The 27,502-nt window shown below is 41.1% G+C and overlaps 1 long non-coding RNA gene across 3 annotated transcripts in view; it reads right to left on the bottom strand.

The window, feature by feature from the left end:
* LOC108938590 (uncharacterized) overlaps positions 1-21,818 on the bottom strand; it is a 47,950-nt gene extending 26,132 nt beyond the window's left edge. The window contains exons 1-2 of one of the 3 annotated variants that reach the window (XR_001966435.1): positions 21,457-21,818; positions 5,615-5,692 (exon numbers count right to left, since the gene is read on the bottom strand). This is a non-coding gene — a long non-coding RNA (uncharacterized LOC108938590). Of the gene's footprint in view, positions 1-5,614; positions 5,693-17,406; positions 17,484-18,013; positions 18,373-21,456 lie in introns of those variants that run through there. The other 2 variants (XR_001966437.2, XR_001966436.1) reach the window with 2 other exon arrangements.
* Positions 21,819-27,502: the final 5,684 nt, after the last annotated feature.

The following is a 27,502-nucleotide window of genomic DNA, read 5'->3' on the forward strand; positions in this document are numbered from 1 at the left end:
TATATGCCTGTTGCAAAAGCCTGCCGTAGTTACAAGAGCACATGGCATCAAAATCTCCTAAATTACCAGAGTATAATGAAATGCAAATTGAAATTGGCTGTCCACACAGCTAATCTACGGACCGTACACATTTGTTTAAGATACTGCCGTTTTCTTGTACTGGAACGCTTGTAGAATAACATTCAAAAATACAGTAATATGCACGCTAAAACGTGCAGTACATCACCGTCTGTTTTAGGCCAGAATTCTGTAAACACATATCAGTGTTGTTTCGTGGTGTTCATGTTAACCTAAGATGACGAACGTACAAACAGAAATAAAAAACAACAGGACGGGAGCATTTGTTTCTGATAGTAAAAAGAAAAAATCCTTAAAATTTTGTTGTGCGCACATTAATACGGTGTGCAAAAAAAATGTGCGTTTCTTAGAAAGTCACTGCTATTAATGAAATCGCTTATGGCACTAGTAATGAGAGCTGGTGCACAAGAGGGCCGACAATATACATACATCTGTTAAGGCATAATAACAGCAGCAATAAGGTAACAAGTACTCAAAAATATAATTTCGTTTTCAATTAAATATATAAGGAAAGGGGTGTGCAAGGCAAGTAATGCGTTCCAGGTATAAATCCGCTATGAATACGAGTCGAGTCTAATCCCTGAGATTGTGCTGCATGCAAATGAGCTGGAGGATCCCCCTACCCTGCCGCCACGCTGGAGAGGCAGCCAATTTGCAGCCACTGGCACACACTGTATGTGCTCTTGCCTCTCTGTCTGCAGTCGCCCATCCCCCACCCCTACCTTCACCCCCTGCCTCTGCCGCCTGTATGTTAAGGACCTTGCCACACAAACCAAGGGAACATACAACAGATAGCACCTTATAAATTAACTTGACATTTGATGTAGGGAAAAAAAAAAAAAAAAAAAAAATTGGCGGCTCACAAAAAAGCACAGATAACACAAACCCGGAGCCATGCAAGACACACACACACACACACACAGGATTTCAGGCAAGGCTGTAAGGCACACACTGGATGCCCACAGAAAAGGATCCTCACCCAGTCCTCAGGGAGACATTTTTTTTTTTTTTTTTGTGTCATTTTCTCCTACTGATAATTTTTCTCCTTGTATATAAAACGAGCCACCTTTGCTTTCCTCTTGCTGCTTTATAATACCTGCAAAGAAAAAAAAAGGACTCTATTCTGTGCTGAGCTCGCAATTAAATAGACATGGGGGGGGGGGAGAAAACAAAGGAAAAAAAACCGGCCGTCATACAAATGCAAATCAAGAGAAGGACATCTTTTAGTAGCGGGAGCCGTTCATCTCATTAAGACGGTCTGCACTCCCCCCACCCACATAGCTGCTCAACTCTCCTCCACCCCCACAATTTACACAGAGGTAGCATCACCAGCGAGGTGGACTGTACACCCCAGGACGGTACACCGGGTTGGCGCCCCCCGAATTGCGCTCCCGCCCTCCGCGGCCCAGCAGACAGCGTGCCCCCACCGTGAAAGGAGGCATTAAGGATAGAATATGCAGATAAGGCTGGTGCATATTAATAAATCATTAAGGCTGGGCTTAATGCTGATGGCCTGTCACGCGCACTCACCGAGACGGCCCAGTCATCGTCTGTCGTGGGAAGCCTTCTGCCGCCGCCGTCGCCGCGGTAGCGGGTGCAGCCCCGCCATTAGACATGCAGGAATGTTAACGTTATTATGCATTATTGTAAGTGTCTGTCTGCGTTCCCCCCACAAGCCGTCCCTGTTTGCGGGGCCCACCATATTGTGTCTGCCGAGAGGCCCAGACGCCTGTGCCACACACCCACAAGCATGTCACCGCGCTGGCAGCACCGGCACCGGTTTAACGCTCTATTCTCTTTCATGTGCGAGTACAGACACATCATTGATCTTTATGGAAATATATACAGGTCCAAAAACACATTGTTTTCTCCTCTATTTAGATGGGGGACGAAACAAACGCGTATATACACACACACACACACACACACACACACACACACACACACACACACATACACGCGCACACATCCATGTTTTCAGATATATTAAAAAAAATACATATGGTACCCTTAGTATTTATTTACAAGTATTATGAAAATAGTGCAATCTATGCCTTATAATTTCTGTCCAGTAAGCCTTAAAATAGAATATAAAAGATAGTTAAAATTGTTGAAAATTTTAAAATAGATATTTGTGTATGTGCATATAGTTTTTTTTTTGTTTGTTCATTTTTTTTTCTCATTAACCTGTATCATTTTATCACTGATGGTTTTGCAACATGTCTGTGGTCTGCTGATTTCTATTTAGGATTTTACAGCTCCGTTCCAATAATGGGAAAGCATTTAGGGAAATTGGCAATGAAACAAACATATCATACGACATTATTAGGTTGAATTCTTAGGTTGTTTATTGTTTATAGCTGTGGGATCAAGTTTCATCAGAAAGCAGTGTAATTTGTTTTACATTTATAGATACAGTTGAAAAAACCATATCACTATTTTTTTTTCCGAGCAGTGTCTTGTAAAATGCAAGGCATTTTTTATTAAGCCGTCACCCAAATCAGTATTTCTTTACAGAACAACTCAGTTTTCTGATTCAGAGCAAAAAGAGGATAAAAGCAACACTACAGGACAAATTTGTAATTATTCTAATAACTGGACAGAGCCTTTTCATTGCTACCTCCACCTCATCCTAGAGGAGGAATATTAAATGCTGCTTTATAAATACAGAAGTGAAGGTAAATTTTGAAATAAGGAATAAATTCACCTGGGTTCTTAAGAGAAATATGACTTTATCAGGAACATTTAAGAAGTGCTTGTAGATGATTGGCTTGGGATTATGATCGTGGGGGAAATACCACGTTCTTATTCCAATGTGTGCTACCAGTGATTTGCATTCACTTGCATGATTTTGTTCCCTGTAAAAAGATAGCTCTTGTTTTCTACTTGTATATTTTTTCTCTATTGCTTTCTTGTTGAACAAAGAAAAGTAAACTACGTCCAGAGACCGAGAATATAAAATTGATTTCATTCGGTGTTTCATCAATGCTTCTCACAAATTTTAAAAACAAAAATACTGAAGAGATAACAGCTCTGTGCGAGCAAGGAAAGGCAGTGTAACTACAGTACACTGTGTGGCCTCGAATATATTAAAGCATAAATCAAACCATTTCATAACTTAAGTGAAAAATGGGATATTATTTGCAACTTCAACATTATTTTGTGTATTTTTAAAATATAATAATATAAACGTACAGCACAGTGTTTAACATTAATAGTGGCAAGTAAAACTACAAAAGAACCAGTTAGTGTATGTATATACCATATGTCCAGTTAGAGAGATATATGAAATACAATCTTGAAAAAGTTTTTAAATGTATTCTTAAGGCCACAGCAATAAAGACTGATCTCTTCTAAAAACCCAACATGCATCATTACTTCAAGGTTTTTTAAAACCAAAACAGTTTTCAAACCCCATTTGCACATAACCAGCCAGCGTAACTAAACAGCTAAAAATGTCATTCAAACAACGTCTATTTTCGCTGGCCTCTGTTTTTTAAACTGCACATCTAAAACATTTTAAAACATTTAAAACCGGTGCAAAATATTGCATGAACTGGAAAAAAGGTAACCTTTATACTGACCCACTTTCCTCTCTTGATGAAAGCAGTATAACCAGGTGCCTAATACCCTCTAAGGGCAATTCCATTTAACCCAATTTAGTATGAGGAAGGGATGCTAATATTATTTCTCTTATTAATTCATCTTTCTTTGCCCGTTTCACTTTATGTAAGGTCACGTTCCATGTATTGGCAACACATCCATCCGCTAGTCCCGTTCTGCCATCTAAAAGGGACTGTACGCACATTATTAACATCAGTTTAGCTTACGCCTTTGTCAAACGCAACTTACAGCATCTCTGCACTGAGCAACTTACAATTTTACTCATTTCAGTAGCAGGATATTTTATAGGAGCAATTCTAGCCGAGTGTGTGATATTATTGCAACAGACAGGGATCTGAACCAGGAACCTTCAAATTGTCAGAGAACGGCTCTAACCGCGACATTATCTATTGACCACAACTGAAAGGATACTGATCATTTGCATATGCAAACAGATAGGAACATACAATATAAATTATTAACTTTTTGTCAAAAGTCTACAGATACATTACAAATCACACCTGAATATGAAATATCAAATCTCACCTGAGATCCAGACATTACACAGTTGGCGTTTTGTTGAGACCGTGAACACGTCACCGTTTTCGCACGGTCAAGGCACCTTTTTGAGATGCAGTTTGTCAGTTTTTTATTGCACATTACATGCGGCTGAATGTACTAAGCGAAGCGTTTTCGCTTATGGCCGGGTTTGTAAGTACACATTGTGCAGACTAATTCAATAAGCAAAAACTATCGAGTTGTGAAAGGCTCTTATTACTACTGCTAGTTCTGCCATAGAGGGTAAAAGGTTTTGCAGGGGCAAACAGCAGAGTGTACTTTGCTCTTGACTCCTGTCTTTCATGAGGAACAGTGTGGACTCTTACACACAACAGAAAGGCCTTGTGAGTGGCTGTTGCCATTGTCAGTAACTCCAACACGGTATTTTCTCAATGTACCGTAGGTCTAGTCTTTAAAAAATGTGAGAGTCCTCACGGGTCATGATTACTTGGAACCCGCAGCCATGGACTTGAGTGTGTCCACCTGGAGCTCTCCACAAAGGAGCCTGATGCATTGGTAGAAGAAGAGCAGGAGAGCTCCACATACCTGTACACTTTCATTTATTACTTTTTTTGAAAGACACAAGAACTAAAGCTCTCGTTTCACAACAATAAAAAAGAATTTGATTTATCAAGAGCAGAGCAAAACATTTGGGTTTGCCCTTGCAGGGGTCAATCTCCTACGGTGCCTGGAAGCTTCACCACCAGCGTAGCCCTATAAATACCACGTTTTTACTTTGAAATCATCATTTAATAAAAACTAGTTCTCGCATTCTGAAAGTCAGGGTTAATATCCAGAAACGCTAAGGTTCTTCTTGACAGGTTAAGGAATGTAGTTACAAAAGAAACCTAACATACCTCTCAAAGCAGAATGTGACCCACGATTCCTTTTATTAAAGCTTTATTATACTAAGGCTTTTTAGATGTTCCTGAACGCAAAGCCCATTTTTCAAACACATGTCATAGATGGTCAGTGTTTTTTTTTTTTTTTTTGGTAATATTTTCATATCTAAAACATTTCGTCCAAAGAAGTTTAACAGGAGCACTGTCCTACCAGTCAAAACCAGTGTTATTGTTATGAGACCTAAAAATGCCTATATTTTCCTTACAAATTCCAAGAAACTGTTTCATTCTACATTTAATGTGTCCCTTGAGGACATACAACGCAGTCTTGCTCAGACCTTCAAAAGAGCTTTCTGCAGACATGAGCACACACATAGTGTACACAAGCACAAAGTGTACATGGAAACAAAGACAAGCATACACACATACACGCATACACACACAAACAAACAGAGAGACACCCCAAAAATCATAGGCTGTTGGGAATACTTTGCTGTAAGTTTCCATGCCCTTTGGCTCTACCTTCAACTCACCTCATATTGGCTCCAGTCATGAAAGGTCAGCTTTGCTTCCCTCGTCCGGTAGATAAGTCATGGTCCTCATTTCTTTCGCTGCAAGCAGGAGAACACCACCAAACAAATGGCTTCAATGCCACACGTTCGCAAATGGAAAGCAGCTCGAACAGCCAAAATATCATAAATAAAAATATATCATACAAAAAAAAAAAACCACAGCGGAAGGTCAACAGGTAAATCCCTGGTGTACACCACTGCAATTCGCAATGACGGAAAAAAAAAAAACGTAAACTGGGATTTGTTGTGTGGTCTTTTTCATGTGAATAATGCACCGGTCATTATTTTAGTGTGCTGACACAAAATCCCATCTGGCTCGAAGGAAAACAAAGCAAGGCTAATTATCTTAAAACTGGAACATTTCCGAAAGTGCTCTAACGTTACGTAACGAAATATGACAGGGGACTTACAGAAAAGAATCAATGCACATTTCAGCAGTTGCACTTGTATTTATTGAAGTGATTCTGACATAAATCACTGCTTCTTTGAACTCACAAGTGTCTTTGTGATAAAAAATAATTCTGTACTATTACGATGGTTAGGTACACTACAAAAAAAGTACAATTAGTCAATAAAACATAACATATGGTCATACAAGCCATAGAATTTTATAGACTGATACAGAACACAACCAGTCTCCCCGAAACAAGCAAAATAAACATTCTACACAATTTAAATATTTGAAGAAATTGTTTAGTCTCGGCCATAGCAGATACACCAAAACACGAGGAAGCCCGTTGGAAACACGTGAAGTGAAGCCATGGATAGTCGACATTCCTTGCTGATGAAGCTGCTTTCGCGTGTTTTTGTGATTCATGCGGCCCAGGGTGTCTGTACCAGCCGGTAACAATAACAATACAACTCCCCCGGCCCACAGGACACAAAATAAGACACTCTCCAAGCCTCACACTCGCACAGACCACCACTTTTGCTTGTGTGCCTTGTCTTCTTACATCTCGCCCAAGTCCCTTATGAGCTGCATCTTTTGTACTTCAGCTACAAGCCATTACTTGTACTGAGAATTGTGTGTTCACAACAACAGCACGCTGACTGATGGTGCACTTTCACCACTACACACACACACACACACACACATAAATACACACATACATAGATACACACAGGATGACATGGTGGCACAAGTAGCACTGCTGCCTCACAGCGCCTGGGTGGTGTGAGGGGACGTGGGTTCGATCCCCGCTCAGTCTGTGCGGAGTTTGCATGTTCTCTGCGTGAGTTTCCTCCGGGTGCTCTGGTTTCCTCCCACAGTCCAAAGACATGCTGTTGAGGTCCCCCCATAGTGTGTGAGTGACAGATAGAGTGTGTGTGTTCCACTGATGTCTGGATGAGTGACCCAGTGTAAGTAGTGTAACTCGCAGTGTAAGTCACCACGGTGAATAAGGTGTGGGGGCTGATAACACTACATGAGTTCATTGGAAGTCACTCTGAAGAAAAGTGTCTGCTAAATAAATAAATGTAAAATGTCTATATAGATATATACACACCAATGTCAACAACTGCTTATCCCAAGTGGGGTCATGGCGAGCCTGAGCCTATCCTGGAAACACAGAGCACAAGGCTGAAGGGTGGGGGGAGCACCCTTGATGGGACGCCAGTCCATCGCAAGGCACCCCAAGCAGGGCCGAAACCTCAAACCCGCCACACAGTGGGCACCGGGCAAACCCTCCGCGCCACCAAACCCCCCATATATATGTGTATACAGTATATAAATATATCCACCTGACACTGACACACACACTCTTGGATTATGTACTGTAAATAAAGCGAAGCGGAAAACCTCTGACTGTACAAAATAGCAGTCTGATATCTGTAACACTTCAGATCAGAGCTCTTTTGCTATGTTCACACACACAAAATGCACTGTCCAATGCCTAATCCTTTAACACGTATCATGGCAAGAGTGTATGTCCACGCATTGCCAAACATTGACTGGCTACACTAGTGCTTCACCCTCAGCTCACACCACCACACTGCACTCTACACTCTACACTCTTGTGCTCTGTATTTACACTTTATACACTTATGCCTTCCTTTTCATTAATCTGAGGGCTGAGTTCACACAACAAATTAATTTCAATTAATAAAAGACAGGCAATATCTGTGATATCATGCTCAGCTATTTCCCGAATCAGCAATCCAGGTCTCTCCATGCCAACAATCCCTTGAGTTGAATCTTTCGTTGCACCACTGAACCCTGTTTGTTTGCGTATTCACACGTTCTCACACTCGCTCTCTGATACACACACACACATCAGTCTGCCAAAACATCTTTTTTTTGTTATGAGTTTGGAATGAGGTCATATGATACGGGGAAATATAAATTCATGCGTTTTACTTTTCTGCAATGTTCCATAACATTCAATTGGAAAGAAATTCCTCTTCAGATATTTTAAGGAGCTCTAAAAATGTGTATGCTTTGCTGCTGCAATTATAACACCAGAGCTGTATAACTGACTTTTCTCTCACCTGTTCTCTTCTTTCTCTTAAATCTGTCTTTGAAAACGTGACGCCCAGTCCATGTCACAATACAACTTTCAACGACACAACAAAGAAAATACAAAGAATATATACAATGTATAAAACATATGCGTGTATTCAGTAAATTTAAAGAAATTTTGCTAATAATCCAGGCTAGATTTTGGTCTAGCTTGTTGAACAGATATAGTTCTTGCAGTGGCCTGGCACGGTGTCTACAGCTTACCTGATCAATACTCTCACCTGGTTGACATCATCACTTTTTCATCCCTTATAATAACAGTTATTAGTGAGCTTTTACTGACATTTAAATTATCAGTTGTTTATCCATTACAGACTGAACACATCGTGTTGCTTGGGTAAGTAAAAAGAGTAACGCAGTTAAACTTATCTACATAAGGCATCTACAGTTGACCCTTGAACAACGTGGGGGTTGGGGGCGCAGACCCCCCACACAGTCAAAGATCCATGTATAACTTTTGACTCCCCAAAAACTTTACTACTAATAGCCTACTGTTGACTGAAAGCCATAGCAATAACATAAACAGTTGATTAACACATATTTTCAATGTTATATGTATTATATACTGTGTTCTTACAATAAAGTAAGCTAGAGGAAAAAAATTTAAGAAAATCAAAAGGAAGAGAACGTATATTTACAGTACTGTACTGTATTTATAATGCCGTAAGTTTACGTCATCTGTTTACAAGCCGAATCGTCTCTTTTTCTGTCAGTACTGACATCAATATTGTCTTATAATAGAAAACACTGTGCATGTTATACGTATTATGTGTATATTTTATGGTAGTAATTGACGAAATAGACAAGTATCTACACATTTTTTATGCATTCATGACATACCTAACTTTTTCTTAATTTTTTCAGTATTTCTAGGCTACGCAGTTCGCCTGAGAGTTTTTTTCAAATTGTCGCGAATCTCCAAAAAATGTTCCAATATATTCACTGAAAAAAAATCAGCGTATAAGTGGATCCTCGCAGTTCAAACCCGTGTTGTTCAAGGGTCAACTGTACTAACAAAAAAAAAATCTCAAATTACCAGGATGAGTGTCAGTTGAAACTATGGCACTGACTGACTCACACTGTGAAAATAGATGTTGGAAGCAATGCCTGTCATCCTTTTTTTGGCACAAATGGGGTCTGTACAAAAACGCACTGAAATACAAATTAAAACATATACAGCAGGTGGTTTCATACTTAACCAGATAAGAACCAGGATACACTAAGCACCAGAATATACTCCTTTTTATGTGTAAGCTCTCCTTAAATTCCCCTAAGCAGTGAGGCCTTACCAAGAAACATAAGGACGGCGCACTTCCGTATGCCTTACAACAGCAGCATCTTTACGGCCTTCTAAGAGCCATACTAATTGTTTTCTTCCCAAAAACTATTAGAATTTCTTTCTCGGTCGTAATGTGTTTCTAACATCAGTGACAATATGAACCATGTGTGTTAATGTAACAATAAAATGATACACTATCAATTATTACATCACCGAACAACCAAAAAAAAAAAATTAAATCTGTGAAGTTCAGACGCTACAAAATCTGTGCTCCCTAAGTCATGGTATATTTTAAATAAATACATGGCCAGTTTATACTGTCTGAATGAGGGAAAGCAATGAGAGCCTTAACCATTGAAGGAAACACAAATCTGGAATTTCAAATCTATTATCGATTTCCCCAACACACACTTTGCAGGAGTGGTTTTTCACCTAAATACTGTGCACGTGAGCACGGTATTTGTGTCCCTGAAAAGTTCTTTGATGCAAAGCCCATCTACCCCAAACATATTCACTTGACTGCTTTTGACTTCCGCCAGATAAGCGCGTCCATGTTCGAGGGTTCGAGACGCAAGGCATGGGATGCCACGAATGAGAACCGTGAGAGCAGTGGAGAAAATTATGCATGTAAATACGCCGCTCGGCATGCGTGAGCAGCAACGACAGTAATTGAATAATTGCCTTCTGCAGCCCTGGCCGCTCATTGTTTACTGACACATGCGAAGCGGACGCTCTACGCAAGTAGACATTTTAAATGTACGCCTTCGCTTTCACTGCCGCCAAAGTCTTAAGATGGTGGCCCATTAAAAGCAACGCTTCCTCTCTAGGCAAATCACCGCGCTGCCTTTCACCTCGTCTTCGGGGGTGACGCAAACACGTGAAGGTGAAGTGGCCTCAAACTGAATTTTTAATTTTTTTTTTCAACAAGGAAATGAGCATGCGCATACATATCTGCCTTTTCTCACCAAACTTGCATAACGTTATTGTACGGGTGGCGCTTACTGTACACAGTTTAAATGTGAAATTAATCTGCAGCTTTAAAATATTTTGATATTTGATATCAAGAGTGCAGCACCGCGTGTGTATTACATATCAAACACCACTGAGTTTGACGAATTGATTTCTTGCAATTCAAATGTCAATTTTAAATATGTTCTGTCTTTTCAAGTAATATATATTTGAAACAATGCTTGTTGTTGTTTGCAAATAAAAGTAATGTGATCAGGTAAAACGCCATAGAATAGTAATAGCATGTTCTGTATGACTCCACACGAAACTAATAATCGCACAGGAACACCAATTGTCATATTCTAACCTAGAAAAAATGTTTTCGTGGATAAAGATAAGCGGAAGGGCTGGCCATTCAGTTATTTAAAATTAGTATGCATAAATAATACATTTGTAAGTAATGCATTATTTAGGTGCTTTCAACTGACGGCTTCCACTATTTAAAATGCAATTATAGTTATTTATTTTTCAGAAGCACATTTACATAATCAAAGTCAAGTGGGCCAAAAAAGCATATGCTGCTCCCTGGTTTGAACCTAGAGAATTTAAAAATGCATTTCTTAATGTGTCACTACATTGCAATATACTTAATAATTGCTTTCATCATAACAACAGTTGCAAAATATTACAAAAGTCAACATTTCTGAACACAGTGTACAGGGAAATACGCATGCAATATATAAACTTGTGTATTTTTGATGCGAAAAGCATTATCTGTGATACGACTATATGAACATGACATGAGCCACTTGCTAAATTCAGGAGTGTCACCATTTCCTCCAAGTCCAACACAGTTTGCTAAATTGGTCGCAGGTGAGAAAGACTCTTAACATTTTCTTTCAGATGAAAATGAGGACCTTATCCCTCATAAAAGGAATATGAATTAAACAGCAAGGTAGAAACTATCTGATCAGCATCTCAAAATGTAGTAAAAACTATAGTGAGGATTAAACAACTGACAAATATAATCTGTAAATGTAAACAGAGGACTGAAAAACACTCGCTTTAAAGGAAGATTTTTAAAAAATCCCAAGAATTTCCAGTAATTTCCAGTTTCTAAGCTGTCAGTGTCTTATTGAGACATATGGACCATTGGGATACCCTGTAATGATGTCAATTTAGAAGGTAAAATAAAACTGCTACAACAAAAAGGTCAGGACAAAAGTCAGCTCTACGCTGACACTTTAAAATGACATGAAAATGTTTTTTCAGTGAAGAATTGATTGGTTTTTCAATGATAAACGTGCAACTATCTAATTTGAAGGTCCACAACATACAATATGACTGACATCACTGCAGGCTTATTTGCATTTTAAAAAGTTCAGGCTCTCACTACATATAAACTTGAACAAAAATCTGGAAGGGCCTGCATCCTTGAAAACAACCTGCTATCAAGGTTATTTTGCAAAAAAAAAAAAAAAAAAAAAAAAAGATTATTTTAAAGTAAGATTCACAGATTTCACAAATTTCCAACAACATGTTCAGGAAACAACAGCTATCATTTGTATCATAAAGCTGATTTAAATAACAGCGGCCACTGTGCCATGATGGAAGTCAAAACTTCAGCATCAACATTAGAAGAGAAAACTTTGACAAGTTACACACCATAAAAATCTTGATTTAAGAATAGCTAATATGGGAAATAACACAACAGCACTGTGTTATAGAGATGACTCTGCATGGAAGGATGCTCTAAACCAAACACTGTTAATACTGCAAATACTGAAAATAACACAACAATTTGAATAAGCCAGCTCTGAATGAACCTGTTAAAAAAATACAAGGAAATGACCTGGCAAATGATTGTAACACACATTACAAAAATGGGTTGAAGCCAAGCAAGCTGACCTGAAAGAACAAGCATGCTGCTGTACTATAGTAAGTGTTCATGGTGCACTTGCAAAGACAAAAATGCTCAATTAAAATCTGCATCAGTATCAAATAACACGTTATGAGAAAAATTAAGAGATGCAAACGTGCAAACTTCTGGCTGAGGGGGGTGAGCTGCAAGAGTTGTGTGCAAATATACAAAAGGCAAGCATCGCATTTATTTTATGCACGACTTTCCAGAATAGGGACGAAACTGCACTATGCTGAAGGTCACTTTCACGTGATTCCAGAGCAAATTTAGGTGCAGCTGCATTCCCAGGTGAGGGAAGACAATGTTTCATATAAATATGAGTAATGAAAATCTTGAATATAATTTGTGACATTTTATGGGAAAAATTTTCTAGTCTTCATTATTGAAATCACTTCTGGCTAAAATGAGCGGAAATGCTCCGTTGTCAACTTGCATGCGGTCGCATAACACAAGTTGCGAAGCTGAGCATATGCTCCAGGCAATTACGTATACAACAAGAACCGAGCATACTCCAGTGCTGCTGATGCAAGCTTGCACACTGTGAGCTCATCTCCTGTTACCACGGTAACACCAATCAGAGGGAAAGCCCTCTGCGCACAACGACACTGAGCCAGGACAAGATGGATATAAAAATTCACATCAATGATTGCTTCTTTAACAACTGCATCTAATTCAAAAATCTTTTGCAAAAGCTCAAATGTTCTAATACCCTGTCACTGACCATTGAAGTGGAGTGATAAAGAGTAGGAATAGAGCCCGTTGCATCCACCAAAAACTAAACAAAGCAAGCAAAAAAAAGATAGATTTGCATAGTTATTAAAACAGAATGTCTGGTTTGTGTGTTCATAAAAACAGGCCAGACAGAATAAAGTATGCGTCATAATTCTGTAATAAGGTGAGTCACGGAAACACACACATTTCAGAGGAAACACACAAGTTAGAGACACAGCGGCACTAAGCCGTTTTTAAATCATGTAAAATCTTAACATCTGCTATTTTTAACAACGGTGGTTAATGTTAGTGCAGAAATTAAATATGCAGCTGCGAGTTTTCTATAGATCAACATTAGTGTTGTTTCCCCCACAATCACAATTTAAGAGTAACGTAAAACGCTTCCACAGAATGGTAGCAGACGCAACGCACATGACAGCCAGATCCTTCCCAGGGATGAGGGCTGACTAGGGTTAGGTTAAGTCAAAAGTTCAAGTTCACATCCAGCAACTGGCAGACGGATTACCACGCTACAAACCCATGTTTATATAGCAAAGCAGAAAGTCAGAGCAACTCCTAGAAAAATGTAACAATGACACAATTAATCCCAGTTCCTATAGAAACCTCCACAGCTAAAAGACTACATTTAAAGACCAAGCAAACACATATACCTTTCAGATTTCAATAAATTGCATTAGGAAGAAATAAAATCCCCAACACAGCGAAGTGTTTGTGTTGTTTCCAAAATTATATTCAGAATCAGATACAATATATTATAATATTAGATAAAACGTATTACTTCCAACATTAACAGCACTATTTTCACTTGAATGACAACTTAGGGAAAAATGTCTAACATACCTGAAATGTTTTCAACTATTTTTGTGTTACCTATTGGTACGAAGTACAGTAAGAACTGACCATTTTTCATTCTTAAGTTTTTCAGAAATATACAAAATTCCTATACTTCCATGTTTAGCAATCGTGAAATTAGGCACCTTAGCACTGACTGGTACAAATTCAGCGTGAACCTCCACAGCCAGCCTACTGCACTTCTGCTGTTACATCCATTGTATTCAGAGAAACCTCTATAAATTAATGTACACTTCCAGGGAATGAGTACTGTAAGCGCAGAATTAAACACAGAAAGATCCAGCTGTTCAATACATCTCCAAATAAACATGGGCAAATTACTGTAGAAATATTTCACGTGTAATATATCAACATGTCATGTCATGCGTGCACTGTAAGTGGCAGCATCCCAGCCACTAAGTGAGAGAAAGACTGTGCACAGAAAGCGCTCAGGTGCTAAATAAATACTAAATGTTGCGCAATGGCTGCACGCGGCCCCATCACTTGGCGCAAAGGAAACGACCAGCGCTTCACGCGCACACCGGAAGTAAAACAAGAGCGTCGCCAATTGGGCTCTTCCAGTGACACACTACACCTTCAGCTTTTTCTTTCTTTCTTTCTTTCTTTCTTTTTTTAAAAATTATACAGTAGGGAAAGCAGCGAGGCTTTACCACCATGCAGTCGCACTCCAGCAGTGAGTACATAAACTAGCGAAATATAAAGTTTCCTTTCATAAATATTATTATAAAATAACAACAAATTATTTTCTCAGTCAGAGACAGTCAAGTTTCCCACAATAATTTTGCTGAGGAAAATTTTCTTTGCAACTAATAATACGGCATTTCTCTCAGTTTACAGTGTATTCTGTAAACTCTGAACATTGAAAAATGTATCATTTGTGGCAGTTTAAAAAGCCCTTTGCGGGAATGCGTCGTTACAGAACTCCCTCAGCGTCAAAAAGCGTGTATTTTTATCCCCATGATGCCGCTGCTTATACTCGTGCTAAGAAAATGAAAGGATTAAGATTTGGTGAGTTATTTGCGGACTTGAGGGTTTTCTTTACACTGCGGTGACATTTAGTGCGGCCCCGGTCGTGGAAACAATGTCACCATTGAAAGGCTCAATCGACTTAGCGGAACACAATGAAAGTTCGCTCATTCACCGCTCTGCCCATATTGTGTCCGCAAATTTTCCCTCCGCAAACGTATAATGACCCGCCATTGTGTCCCTGCGCAGACAAGCGCTGCGAAAAGGAGACACTAGTTTTGTCTGAGCGGTGTGAGAAAGTTGGGGGAGAGACGTGTTCGCCCAGATGGTGTTAGAATCCAGCACTACCCCTTTTTTTTTCTTTTTCTTTTTTTTTTTTTTTTTTCTTTTTTTAACATTGGACTTGAATCCCAAAGTTCATTCCACTTAACATGCAAAAGCTCATTCCGATTCACCCTGGATTTTGAGGAAAAATATAATCGAGCATGCCTTATCTGATCTTATCTTATACAGTTCAGCAGCAATCAGTTAGTTTTACACATGATGTCTCTAAAAAAAGGAAGTTATAAAAAGCTTCATATGCACATACATACACATAACATAGACTGCACAATAAAGGAGGCAGAGAACGCGTTCAAAAATAGAAATTTAAAGGGTGAACGAACATCATTTACAAGATGCCATAAAAGCAGGAGGCAGAAGGAGCCCGTTGGAGCGGTCCGCTGAACTCTCTTTATTGGGCGGTTTTAACGAGACACTTAAAACTCAGCCCGGTTTGGATCGGAACCCAAAACAGCCAACATTTAACGCGCCCTAAGTGCACGAAACCTCATAAAGGCTCAACAATGACTGCTCGGACATCCCATCAAATGACCAAGTTTGTTTGTTTGTTTACTGGGGGAGGGCATCATCCCCCAAAGAGACACACACACACACACACACACACACACACACACACACACACTGCGCTCCTCCTGCGCACCCGAGTTCGACGGGGGTCCGGGCCTGGCACGTGCTCTCTCGACGGCCCACGTCCACGGCGTTCGCCCCTCTGAGCCCATTTTTCTTGCACAAATGCATGTATTTTATGAGAAAATTTATATAGCATTAAGATCCGTACAATGTGCTACACTTTCACAATTCCATACTCGCCTAATAGTTAAATTAAAGCGCCTATTCATTTGCAGGGAATATTGTGTGCATCATGCTTAAATTTAGATTTTGCTATTAAATTACGTAATAAACGCATTATAAACCCTCTAAGGTTCCCTAGTTGCGATGCTCCACTGGAATCTAGAGCCCAGGACCAAACACACTCGGCAAGTGTGCAAGAAAAGACGCGACGCGCTGCCTGTCTCATGAACGTTGTCTTTTTTTTTTCCGCTCATATAAACTCTCATTTTTTTTCAGCCACTAAATTCCAGCGACACGAGTGTTGCCTGTGCTCCCCAAATTGTAGAGGGGGGGTCTAAGTGCGCGCGCCTTTCAGACGTGTTAACCGCCCTGAATTAGTGCTCCTACTTTTCCAAACATCACTCCTTCCAGACCGTTGGATGTGCTGAGGATGAGAAACGTCCTCACTTTCTTAAGTCATGCAGATGAGTCTAGTCGCACTTGATGTTTTTTAATGACCTGTGTCGCCACCCCACCCCACCCCACCCCACCCCACTCCACCCCCCAGCCCTGACAGCACACTGTCTGTCATATTTGCTATGAGCACACAGCACTGCCACTCGGCCCCCGAGCGTGGGAATGGGGGCGTCCGCTCGTTCACATCTCCCGCACTTCGTTTAACGGAATCAATTAAGGCAAGGCCGAGCCCCGCACTCCTGGCTCCACCACCCCCCTCCCCACCCGTCCACCCCCTTTTCCAGTTTCCTCAGGTCCAAATACGTCCTAATTATTCCAGTGTGGAAATGCCTGCGCCGTTTCCCGGACACATGCGATCATGCCTAAAAAGGGAGGCGCGCACGTGGGTCCCCCACTAACTGTCAATCTCGTTTCTGCGATGACACTCCGCTAAGTCCAGAAAACACTTGGGCAATTTCTGTAAACGGAGAAACCACCCGGTGTCCATTGTATTTATTGAGCTCTCAAGTTGATTTTTTTTAAGGGAACGCGACACATTTCTATTTTAAAAACACAGTGAGAAAAATGTACAGTTACGGACTACCTACTAACACTCCTCCAAATTACAGCCTCCGTGTGACTTTAGGGCACGGGCGAAAGCAACTTAAACACACAGACGAACAAGTGTGCGGGCGGACGCGCGTGTGTGTGTGTGTGCGTGCGCGTGTGTGCGTGCGCGCGCGCGCGCGTCGCTTGCACCGAAATAAAGAACAATAATGGCAATGATGAAAATTAGAGAGTATAAATTCGGCGCGTTACGTGGAAACGCAACGGAGTGCCGCCGATCTCGCCAGGAAAAGAAGAAGCTCGCCGTGCGCTGCACTGAGCGAACCTCTCGGCCAACTTGGCACTTTACACACAAGCACTTGTGTCGGAGCGTTCGTGTGGCGCAACTTGAGCTCGTTTACCCGCTGGAGAAGCTGCTTTCAGAGAGTGAACACAAGGCAGCCCGCGCGGCGCTTTCGCGCTCCAGGCTCTTGCGGCGACGCTCCTCGAAGCAGTTCTTACTTTCGGTTATCTAGCTTTATGACGACCAACACACTCATACAGCTAGATAACCAAAGATAACAACTCACTTCCCATCCCTCCGCGGTATTCCTCATTTAAAAAAAAAAAAAAAAAAAAAAAAAAAGTTAATAATCGATCCAGTCATGTTTGTAGTTCCACACTCTTGGATCGACAGTTTGTCTCAAAGATCTGAGCAAACCATAAAAATGTGTAACATTTAAAATCCCACCAACGCGGCCACTTCCATTTAAAGTTTGGTATGAACTTTAAAGTCCCCTTTTCCCCTACTGAATCACCATGTCACAGATATATCCCCGCTGGAGCAGAACACACATATACATATATGTATATATATTTCTTTGCCAACAGCAAGAGCCGTAATCCCATGGAATATACAATATTCGGATATTTAGCGAGAGCACAGAGGTGTGACGTACTGAACAGTACAGTAAAGGTGCAGTCCTCCTCGCGCAGGCCCGTATTTGCATTGCAAATCGCATCACTCACAAAAAAAGGTTCCTTTGCCTCTATTAAGTCGTCGCGGCGGTGGCGATATCCTGCACAGACAGCCAGGAGCTTCCAGGGGAGGGAAAAAAAAGTGGAAGAGCGGCAATAGGAACGAGATCGCGACCGTTTCAAGTCACGCGCGGATCGTTTTAGCCAAATGGTGGCAGGGCTGATGGCACCTTCCACCAAAGGAAGAAGAAGAAGAGGAAGAAGAAGAAGAAGGAGAAGAAGCGGAGGAAGAAGTGTGTTGGTTTTAGGCAGCATTGCACCCCTTCGTGCCAGAGAGCCAGGAGAGCTGGGAAGAAGGAAAGATGCCGTCCTGCTGGCTTGCTGCTGCCAACGGTCTGAAAGAAGGAAAAAAGGGCCATCACTGAAAGAAGGGGGGGGGGGGGGGGGGGGGGGGGTTGTGGGTGGGGGGTGCCGGGGGGGGGGCTTTGCGGTGCCAAAAATCTGGACCAACCCGATGAGGTCAAAGGTCTCAAGCCGCGCGAGCGCAAGGTAATGATGATGTCACGAGATATCCGAATCGCACGTTTATGTTTATATGCACGAGGCGCGTGAACGCGCGTTCTCCTCGCGCCATTATGAAGCGCACTGGAATCGATGCTCTCCCCCCCCCCCCCCACCCCCTATACAAGCATTACATAAAGGCGGACGAAGAAAACACGAACGCGGAAAAAATATGTGTTATTGCCTGGCTTGGGAAAAAAAGGAGCATTTTTGCTCCGAAACGAAGACGTGCTATTGGCGGAGGAGAATCAAGTGGCTGCGAGGACGGACGAACGGACGGACTGACGGACGGACGAACGGACGGACGAGGGCTTCGCTGACGACTGTGCGGCACCGCGGTCCGAGCGCGATGCTCGGGCTTCTTTTTGGCAGAACTGGGCTGAAGAGCGCCGTGAGTCCACGCCTCATGACACTGGCCGCTGGCTGCGTCGCTCTGCCGCGCTCATTTCAGCCGATACCTGCACACTTTCGCAGGTGAATGCCGCATGCTCCTTGCTGCATGCCCATAATGCAGTCTGCGCAGGAAACCGCGTGCTGGAGGAAGAGGCTGCGCGAGCTGCACATCGGCGCGCCTTACCGTGTTGACATTACCTTTTTTGATGCACTTAAAATCAGCGCGAGTGTGTTACCTCGGCGCGACCAAATTGTGCTTTTTTTGTGCATTCAGCGCGAGGAGGCAGACCTAGGCGGGCGCGCGAGCACGCGTGCGGATCGCGCGCACGTGCGCGGCGGCGGCAATTTAACCGAAACTAAACCGCGAAGCAATAAAAACCGGGTTTAACTGCGAATTGACCCCTTCGCATATGGGAGTGAAAAGTCAAGGCTCGAAGCTGGTGTTGTTTCTCAGCTGATGCCATTTTTGGGGATCTGGGAGGGGCGATCTGACGGCAAAACAGGGATTCCGTGTTTAAAAAGTCGCGACGCAGGACACATCTTACAACATAATGTCATTAACCTTTTTCATGAATAGATAATACTAAAGGGGAAAAAAGCGATGGAGTCGATGGGTCAGACAGATTAAATTCATTTCCTGCCGCTTGCTTACTAATCACGCTCTATTATAAAGGAATTTTGAATAATCTGGAATTGCAGACTGCACGTGCAGTGTCGTGTTCCACACGTGGAATCGTCTTGTGGGAGTGTTACCTTATTTACCGAAATGTACCAGCTAAACAAATAAACGTGTCAAGTGCTAACACTGTATTTAAAAAAAAAAAAACATTGATTTGTCAATCATTGCTGGCATGACAAATCTGAGATTCGAGGTCCCATCCATCTTCGTCCTAAAATGACCTCTGCATCCTTGCGATCTTAGTTATAATTTTTATGCATGTTAACTGCTGAAAAGGCTCGGGGTTTTGGTGCAACTTAAATAAAATCCATTCACTGCCACCGTAACCCACCAAGTGTCTAAGTTAGTGTAACCCAGTAACCAACAGCTCACACAGCAACACCTAAGGGCACATTTTGTTACCATTAAGCAGTGCTGACCTCATTAAATGCTTCAAAATTGAAAGAAAATGAGACTGACACTGTTTTTCTGACCCATGTCTTACGCAGAAAAGCACAGGATACAGGCCAACACCATATTAGGGCCGATCTACGTGTAAATCTTTATCTGAGCAACATGATTATTTTGTTATGGCAAAACACATATCTATAGTCTTGGTGCCACATCTCAGGCCTGTTAGCTCACATTTACAAAGTTAATTGTCTACAGAAAATCAAGTTAAACTAAATGCAAAGGATTATTAGCTGCGGAGCGCTGGATAACATCAGTGATTATATTGAAATCAAGATTAAAAGGACATTACAACATTAGCAAACATTTAGCCTTTTTAAGAAATGTTATATTGTTATAAGAAATGTTATGTTATTCAGTAAAGCGTCCAGATTTGGTGTGATGTTGCGGACATGTTCATAATACTAATGCAAAGAGGTTCTTGCATGCTCTACATAACCATGTACTGTATATAAACCCAAGAACAGGGCAGAAACGACTAAGAACCGCCCCAGCATTTGTCACATCAATTTGACACACGCATGAAATACATATATTTTTCCTTTAAAGTGCTGTACCTTTTTTTTTTAAGAAAAGATACAATTTCTTTAAAAAAATATCATTATTACAAAACAATGATTAAAAAACATACATGCAAATATGTTGGAAGAATTTATGTGTCGTATTAAATAAGCAAACTTCATTTATGAGATCAGAATAAAAGCAGCAGTGTTTTGTTTGCAATTCCAATGTGGCTTATTTTCATAAAATAGATATCAGTATTAGCCTGGCAGTCATTGCACTATGTGGTCAATTGTGAAACCAAATCCGCAACCAAATCACTGTTTCTGGAAGGGATGTCAGAGCAGATATGGTACACCATAAAGAATACATTAGTATAGCACTAATAAAGTGTTAATTTCCAAAACCCGTGGCTCCCCAATAAAAAAAAAAGCAACGTGGTCTCATAGGGAATGCATTTAAAGGACTAATAATTGTCACTTTTTGCCAGCTGTATGAATGTGTACACCTTGCTGTTCATCCTGGAGAACATTTGGTGTTGGGGATTACCTTACTTGTGATGTATGGCCTGCTGAGTTCAGCTTCTTACGGAAAAGAACAAGCTCGAGCAGTGCTTTCGGGTCAAACAGATAAATATAGCATGTTCCATGAGTTTGTTTTTGTTGCATTGCTGTCACGAGTAATAAAGTGTAACACCCTTGGCTGGTATCAGGTGCAGTTGTGCTGTGTTCTAAATGAATGGTATATACAAAAAAAAAAAAGAAAAAAAAAAACAATCACGGGGAAGACATGTTCCTAAGTGATGTTTGAAATGTGTGTCGCGACCGTCAACACTCCGCACACCCTGCCGATGGGGTGTGTAGCCTCGCACACAATTCGCACAAGAGGAGCAAAAAAAAGAAACACTTACATTTTCTCCCTGGTCTTCAAATGATACCGTGGCCGGGCCGTCTGGGGCTCAGGACACATCCAGGAAAACAAGTCCCTTGTGCACAGATGTGTGTGTGTGAATGTCGCCGGAGTTCGGTGCCACATATCCAGCCGGCCGTTTGAAATTGCCGCTAAGAGCGGAGGCGTCGCACTTGTTTGAGCGCCGGAGCGGAGCGGAGCGGAGCGCCATTCGAGCCGCTGGGCGGAGGGCGGAGTGCGGAGTGCGGACGATCGGCCAGCGACTGCGAGGGCGGAGGACACGGACAGGGACACGGACGGGGACACACTAACTTTCCACACACGCTTTTTCCTTTTTCTCCGCCCCACCAAATAGAGTCGGGAAACAATTGCGTTATAGGAGTCTACAAGTTTTTTTTTTTTTTTTTTTTTGGGCAGGGGGCGGGGGAGGGTGTTACTGAAGTGTCTGCCATACCTCCGTGTAGGATCACACGAGCACTGAAAAAAATTGTACAGTAAAAAAAAAAAAGGAAAAATCCTGTAGGTATGACTGATCGTCTGTCGTGCTGCACGTTCGCTAATTCCAGAAACAGAGTTATAATGCAAATACGGGATTTTCCTCAACTCTCTCTTATGATAAGGTGTGTTGGCAGATGGAACCACCTCAGATTTTAAGGACTTTTTTTTTTGCAAAGTATACAACAGGAATGTAGCAGAGAGATGAGACAAATATTTACGAGGCATATAATAAACCATTTGCGACAATATACTTCTGCTATCCCAACAAGATATTAAGACAAAGGCTTAATTCCATCTGTCACGGTGGAAAGGAGCGAAAGCAACCACTATTATCATAAGGACTATTTATCTTTAACAAATTCGAAATATTTTAGGTGCATCATTCTCATCAAAATACATAAAACCACTCAACGACATTTGACAATAAACACTTGCCAGCAAATGTATCTTTTACATTTGTTATTTGGTGGTTTTTATCCAACCCTAAACATCCGCCTTGGAGAAATGACTAAAGTGTCAATTTTGTACTGTGTGCTGGATTATTGCTGATGGAGGCCATCCATTTATTTATCCAGAACAGCAAATCATGTGCACCATTTTATGACAACGTCATTCCCACCGACACAGTGTATAGAACTTTTATAAGCATATAATTATATGCAATATTTCCCTTAACTGTTCAAAGAAAGAAAAAAAAGTCAAGTACCCTACAAGCCACTCCGTGGGACTCGATGGAATCTACGTTCGGATCGTACAGTGAGGTCACGTTCAGTGACGTAGTGCAGCACATCTGCCACGCGCAGCCATATTTAAATACATCAAGGAAATTAGTGCATCAAAATATGCAAATCCTAGCTTACATAGTCTTTTCTGCAAGCAGCCGGAGTAATTTGACTACTGCGGATCTGTTTTTTTTTTCCTCTTATCGCCTCTTGCAAAATATATAATCTATTCTGTCGTCATTATTATTATTATTATTGTTATTATTATTATTATTATTATTATTATTATTATTATTATTTGGTCATATATCCGTGTGTGTCCTCAGTGTTGTACGCATGAGGGAGAAGCGCGTGCTGAAGAAGCGGAGGCTCCTGCCAGGAATACTGTCCATGCATAATGAGACGAGAGCTGCATCGTTCTGACAAACCCGAGGCAGCTGCTTCCACAGTGTGTATTATTTTTTAATACTGATCCATATGCACAAAGGTATATTTGCATTTTTTCCTTACTGTGCCTTTTTTCCCTTTGTTTTATTTGGAATTCTCTTAATTTAGTGGGTGAAGCTGTCGTCAGTTTGTAGGAAAATGGGTTCAGGATGTAGCTCTATATAATTCATTGTACTGCTTAATAAATGCTTTAATATTAATCCAAAATTTGTATTCCCTTTAACAGATACGTGTCTTACTGGAATAAAACCTAATAGTTTAATTTAACATTAAGCATTGTGATCAAAGCTTTTAAAGATGGGACGTGGAAAATCACTGCATGCCACTCATGATTTTTCGCACTTCTTACCCTTATGGAACCGTATTCATTTATTTGTCACGATCCCTTCTATGTGTTTGTCAGAAAGTAAGAAGATGGATTTTTAAATGGAAAATATCGCACAAATGCCTTCATTAAGGGCACGCGGACACATCTATATTATTACATTTTACATTTCAATGTTCTTTTTGTGTGTAAAAAGCAGAAGGCCCATTGAACTGTCTATATAGTTGTGTATAAATTAAATCTTTCCCATATTTCAATAACTGACTTTCATTCTTACCAGGACCACAACCTTTGCAGTTAACTAGTGACGTAAAAAGAATGTTTATTTATGTAATTTGTAAAAGGCTGAAATGATGTGGAATACGGAGTTACAGTCGTTATCTGCAATAACTTTATTTTGATAAAAAGAAAGTAAAACAATGAGTCATTAGTCAGATGTACTTTTCAGATGCTTTATTATTATTATTATTATTATTATTATTGTTATTATTGTTATTATTATTATTATTGTTGTTGTTGTTGTTGTTGTTGTTGTTCTTGTCCTTGTAGTACAAGTAATGACATAAAGTACTGTAGAAATACTATACGATATTCATTTTTTGGACAAAATAAACAAGCTTACTGTGTAAGTATGGTAAAACAGTTATTGCTGTTTTTTTTCTGTTTTTTAAGCTTAGTTGGCTATCAAATTGCCATGGAATTGTGAGGAGCGCAGTTCATTAAAATTACCTGTACAAGTGACATGGCTGGTTCTCCACTGTGTGGCGTTTTCAAAGACACCTGGACGCGGGGCTTTACTGTAACTGCCAGGTAAAAACAAAAGGCGCGTTTCCCCCCACTTACCAACCGTCAAGTGCTGCTCAAGGAGGTAAGAAAGTAGGTACAGAAACGAGATATATTTCTCCTTCTTTCACCTGCCGGAGGTAGATAAACAGATACATTATTATTATTATTATTATTATTATTATTATTATTATTATTATTGATGACAGTCTTTTCGAACTTAACCTGTTATTATGTCATTCTGAGCAGAATTTTTTCTTATTTTTTTTAACTTAAGGACACATTTGCGCTCATACCGTATCTCCCGCCGTCCAAAAATGATTCCAGAAAAAATGGGACAGCGGGGAACGTTGGCGCTTGGAATATGTTTTATTGTGCGCACTGATTAATCGGTTCTTTTATTAAAGTTGTGCAGGGGGTGCATCAGCAGAGCGTATTCATCGCGAGTGTGAGCGTGAATCCAAACAGGCGATTTACTACACTTTACACACACACACGCACACGCACACGCACACTGACTCGCGCGCGTAGACACGTGTGCGCGGAACAGGTGACGTTCTGGACAGCAGGCGGAGACGGACATGTGCCAATGCGTCCTGACAGAGGTACACCTCTAAATACAGGACCTTTCATCAAGAGCACGGCTCTTTGTGTTGTTTTAACACATGTGGGACGTGTTACCCCACGAGGGAGACCACTGAAAGGTTTTGCGTCACTTTAATTGTCGGAATGTGTTCCCTACAACCGTTTTAAACCTCTTCTTGTAGTTCACGTTTGCCTTGTAATTGATTCCTTGATAAATGGCTCCGCCTAGTGGCCGCATGCACTTATTACACCCAGTCGTCTGCAGCTCAGATGCGCTGTCGAGGTGCTCAGCGCTTCAACTCACACAAATCACAGAACATTTACTCGTTTATATTCATTAAAATGTATTAAGCAAAATGGCTACTAGACGTTTCCCTTTATAATTTTATTCTGAAACAATTTGCATCTCTGTGTTGACTTAAATTTTATTTTGCGCCGCTGTCGCAGGCCAGGTATAAACGGGCACTCTGCGAATTCATTGATTAAAACATTAATCGAGTGTTGATTTCTTATGAACAGGTCGACTTAATTATTGACTTGTCTTCTGAAACGTCCACAGTTAACTGCTGCAGATATTAAGAGTTCATAAATGCCCATAAGCGGACACAGTTAAATGCATTTCTGTTGCTTGTCAGTTTATATATTTACGTTGCTTGTTAATTTTGCCGATTAAACTCAAAATCGCAAAACTGACAGTAGAATATTGTCCCCAATTTAGTGAAGCCTAATAAAAGTGGATCAGCTCTGCTTCATCATCTTCCAGAGAGCGACACGTGGGTACAGTGGAAGTGGAGGCAGCGCGCTGTGTAGCCTCGAACAAGCTGATTCTTAAAAGTGTCTGCAGCACAAAATAAAAGTCATTATTAATTATGAATAATTAACAATGTGTCCAGGAATGAGCCACAAACCTGCCTCTGACGCGCAGCTGCTCAACAGCTATTTCTTTGTAACAATTATATACGCACATAAAATAAAATCTGTTTACTATGTCTTTTAATATTAGTATTGTACTCTGGGGTGTGTAGCATTTGTATGTGTGTGTATATATATGTATGTATGTATAATTTGTATATTATCTGTACATATGATACACGGTGCATTATCCTTGCTACTGTTGTACATACTCTATATTTATATATATATATACATTCTTAGTGCTACCTGCTCAACAGCTTCTGTACATACTCTCTGCCATTCTATTTATTTACTTGTTGTATATTTCTTATATTTAACTGTTCTTGCTCATTTGCACAATTCTCTACTGTTTGCACTTCTGGTAGATGCTAAACTCCATTTCGTTGCTGTGTACCTGTACTACGCAATGACAATAAAGTTGTATCTATCGATCACTTACCGTTGCCATGGTGATTAATTTGACAGACAGAGAATGAGGAGATATGAAGTGCGTCGTGGCTCATAGTTCTCAAATGTCGGGGCACAAAATGCCACAGAAACAGGAATATTTGAGTGACAATTGCTTTTAGGGTACAGCTAACATTCCTGTATTACTGTAATGTTTTGTTCTCTATATTTTATCATACAGTATCTATTGTGTGTAAGTTTTATAGCGGAACTTCGTCTTCTCACTCATTCTAAAAATTCTGAGGCGTTTTGGTTCTGGTACAGAATGTTGTACAAAATGAAAATTTGTCTCACTTTACTTCGCTAAAGAAAAAAAAAAAAAAACAAAAAAAAACAATGGACGCCGAGTAAAAGAGAAACGAAAAGGACTTCCTCACATTTTCTCCACAGCAGGTAGTTGTTGCGCAGGAGAACAAAACCGATTTTTTGCACTTCTTCTCCCCTCACTTTTTTAACACGTACATAATGATTTATATGCGGTGTTATTCGATAGAAGTATTTGCAGCAGTGTGTGCTAAGTGTGTACTAAGTGTGTGTTAAGTGTGTACTAATTGCGAAATAAGCAGGATATTTGACGTGAAGTACGCGCAGCGCGACACACCGTCCGCGCCATTATGCCTCCAGCCTGAGGAAGGTCCGGGGCGCGAGAGCGGGCGGAGCGCGAGGCAGGCAGAGCGCGAGAGCGGGCGCTAAGGATCAGTGGCCGAGCTCGCTGCTCGCAAGAGTGACATATTTACTCTGTTATTTCTCTTCGTTAAACGGACCTTTCGCTGGGTCACACAGTGACACACACGACGGGCCACGAGACCCCGTTTTCACAGCACGCGCTTCCCGCTTAGTGCTTTCAGGCACAGAGACGGGCGCCGGGGCGGGAGCGGGACACGAACCTACAACGAATCGCGCCGCTCTCGGCCCCACAGTCCCCACAGTCCCCAGAGACTCGTAGCCCACCTGACACACACACTGGGTCACTCAGCAGACGCTTAAATTTCTCCCAAGTAACTTACGGCCACACACACACACACACACACATTGGGACAGTTTACTGGCGCGACTTTGGGGCCTGGAGTCGTAGGTGCCCTTCGAACCTGTGACCCTGTGACCTTTAGGTCTAAAGGCAGCAGCTGTAACCACTAACACCAGCCCGTGGTAAAATGTCCTAGTTTGGAAGAAGAAGGAGAAGGAGCTTCTTGTACGAATGGAGGCGAATGTGTATCTGCTGACCAACTGGAATTGTTGACCGCGAAGCTTCAGCAACTGGAAGAAGTTTCCAGAAAGTTGTGGGAAGTTGAACCGACTGCCTCTTGGTCCGGACTCTGGCACAC

Source organism: Scleropages formosus, chromosome 17 (assembly GCF_900964775.1).
Source record: "Scleropages formosus chromosome 17, fSclFor1.1, whole genome shotgun sequence".
NCBI classification, from domain to species: Eukaryota; Metazoa; Chordata; class Actinopteri; order Osteoglossiformes; family Osteoglossidae; genus Scleropages; species Scleropages formosus.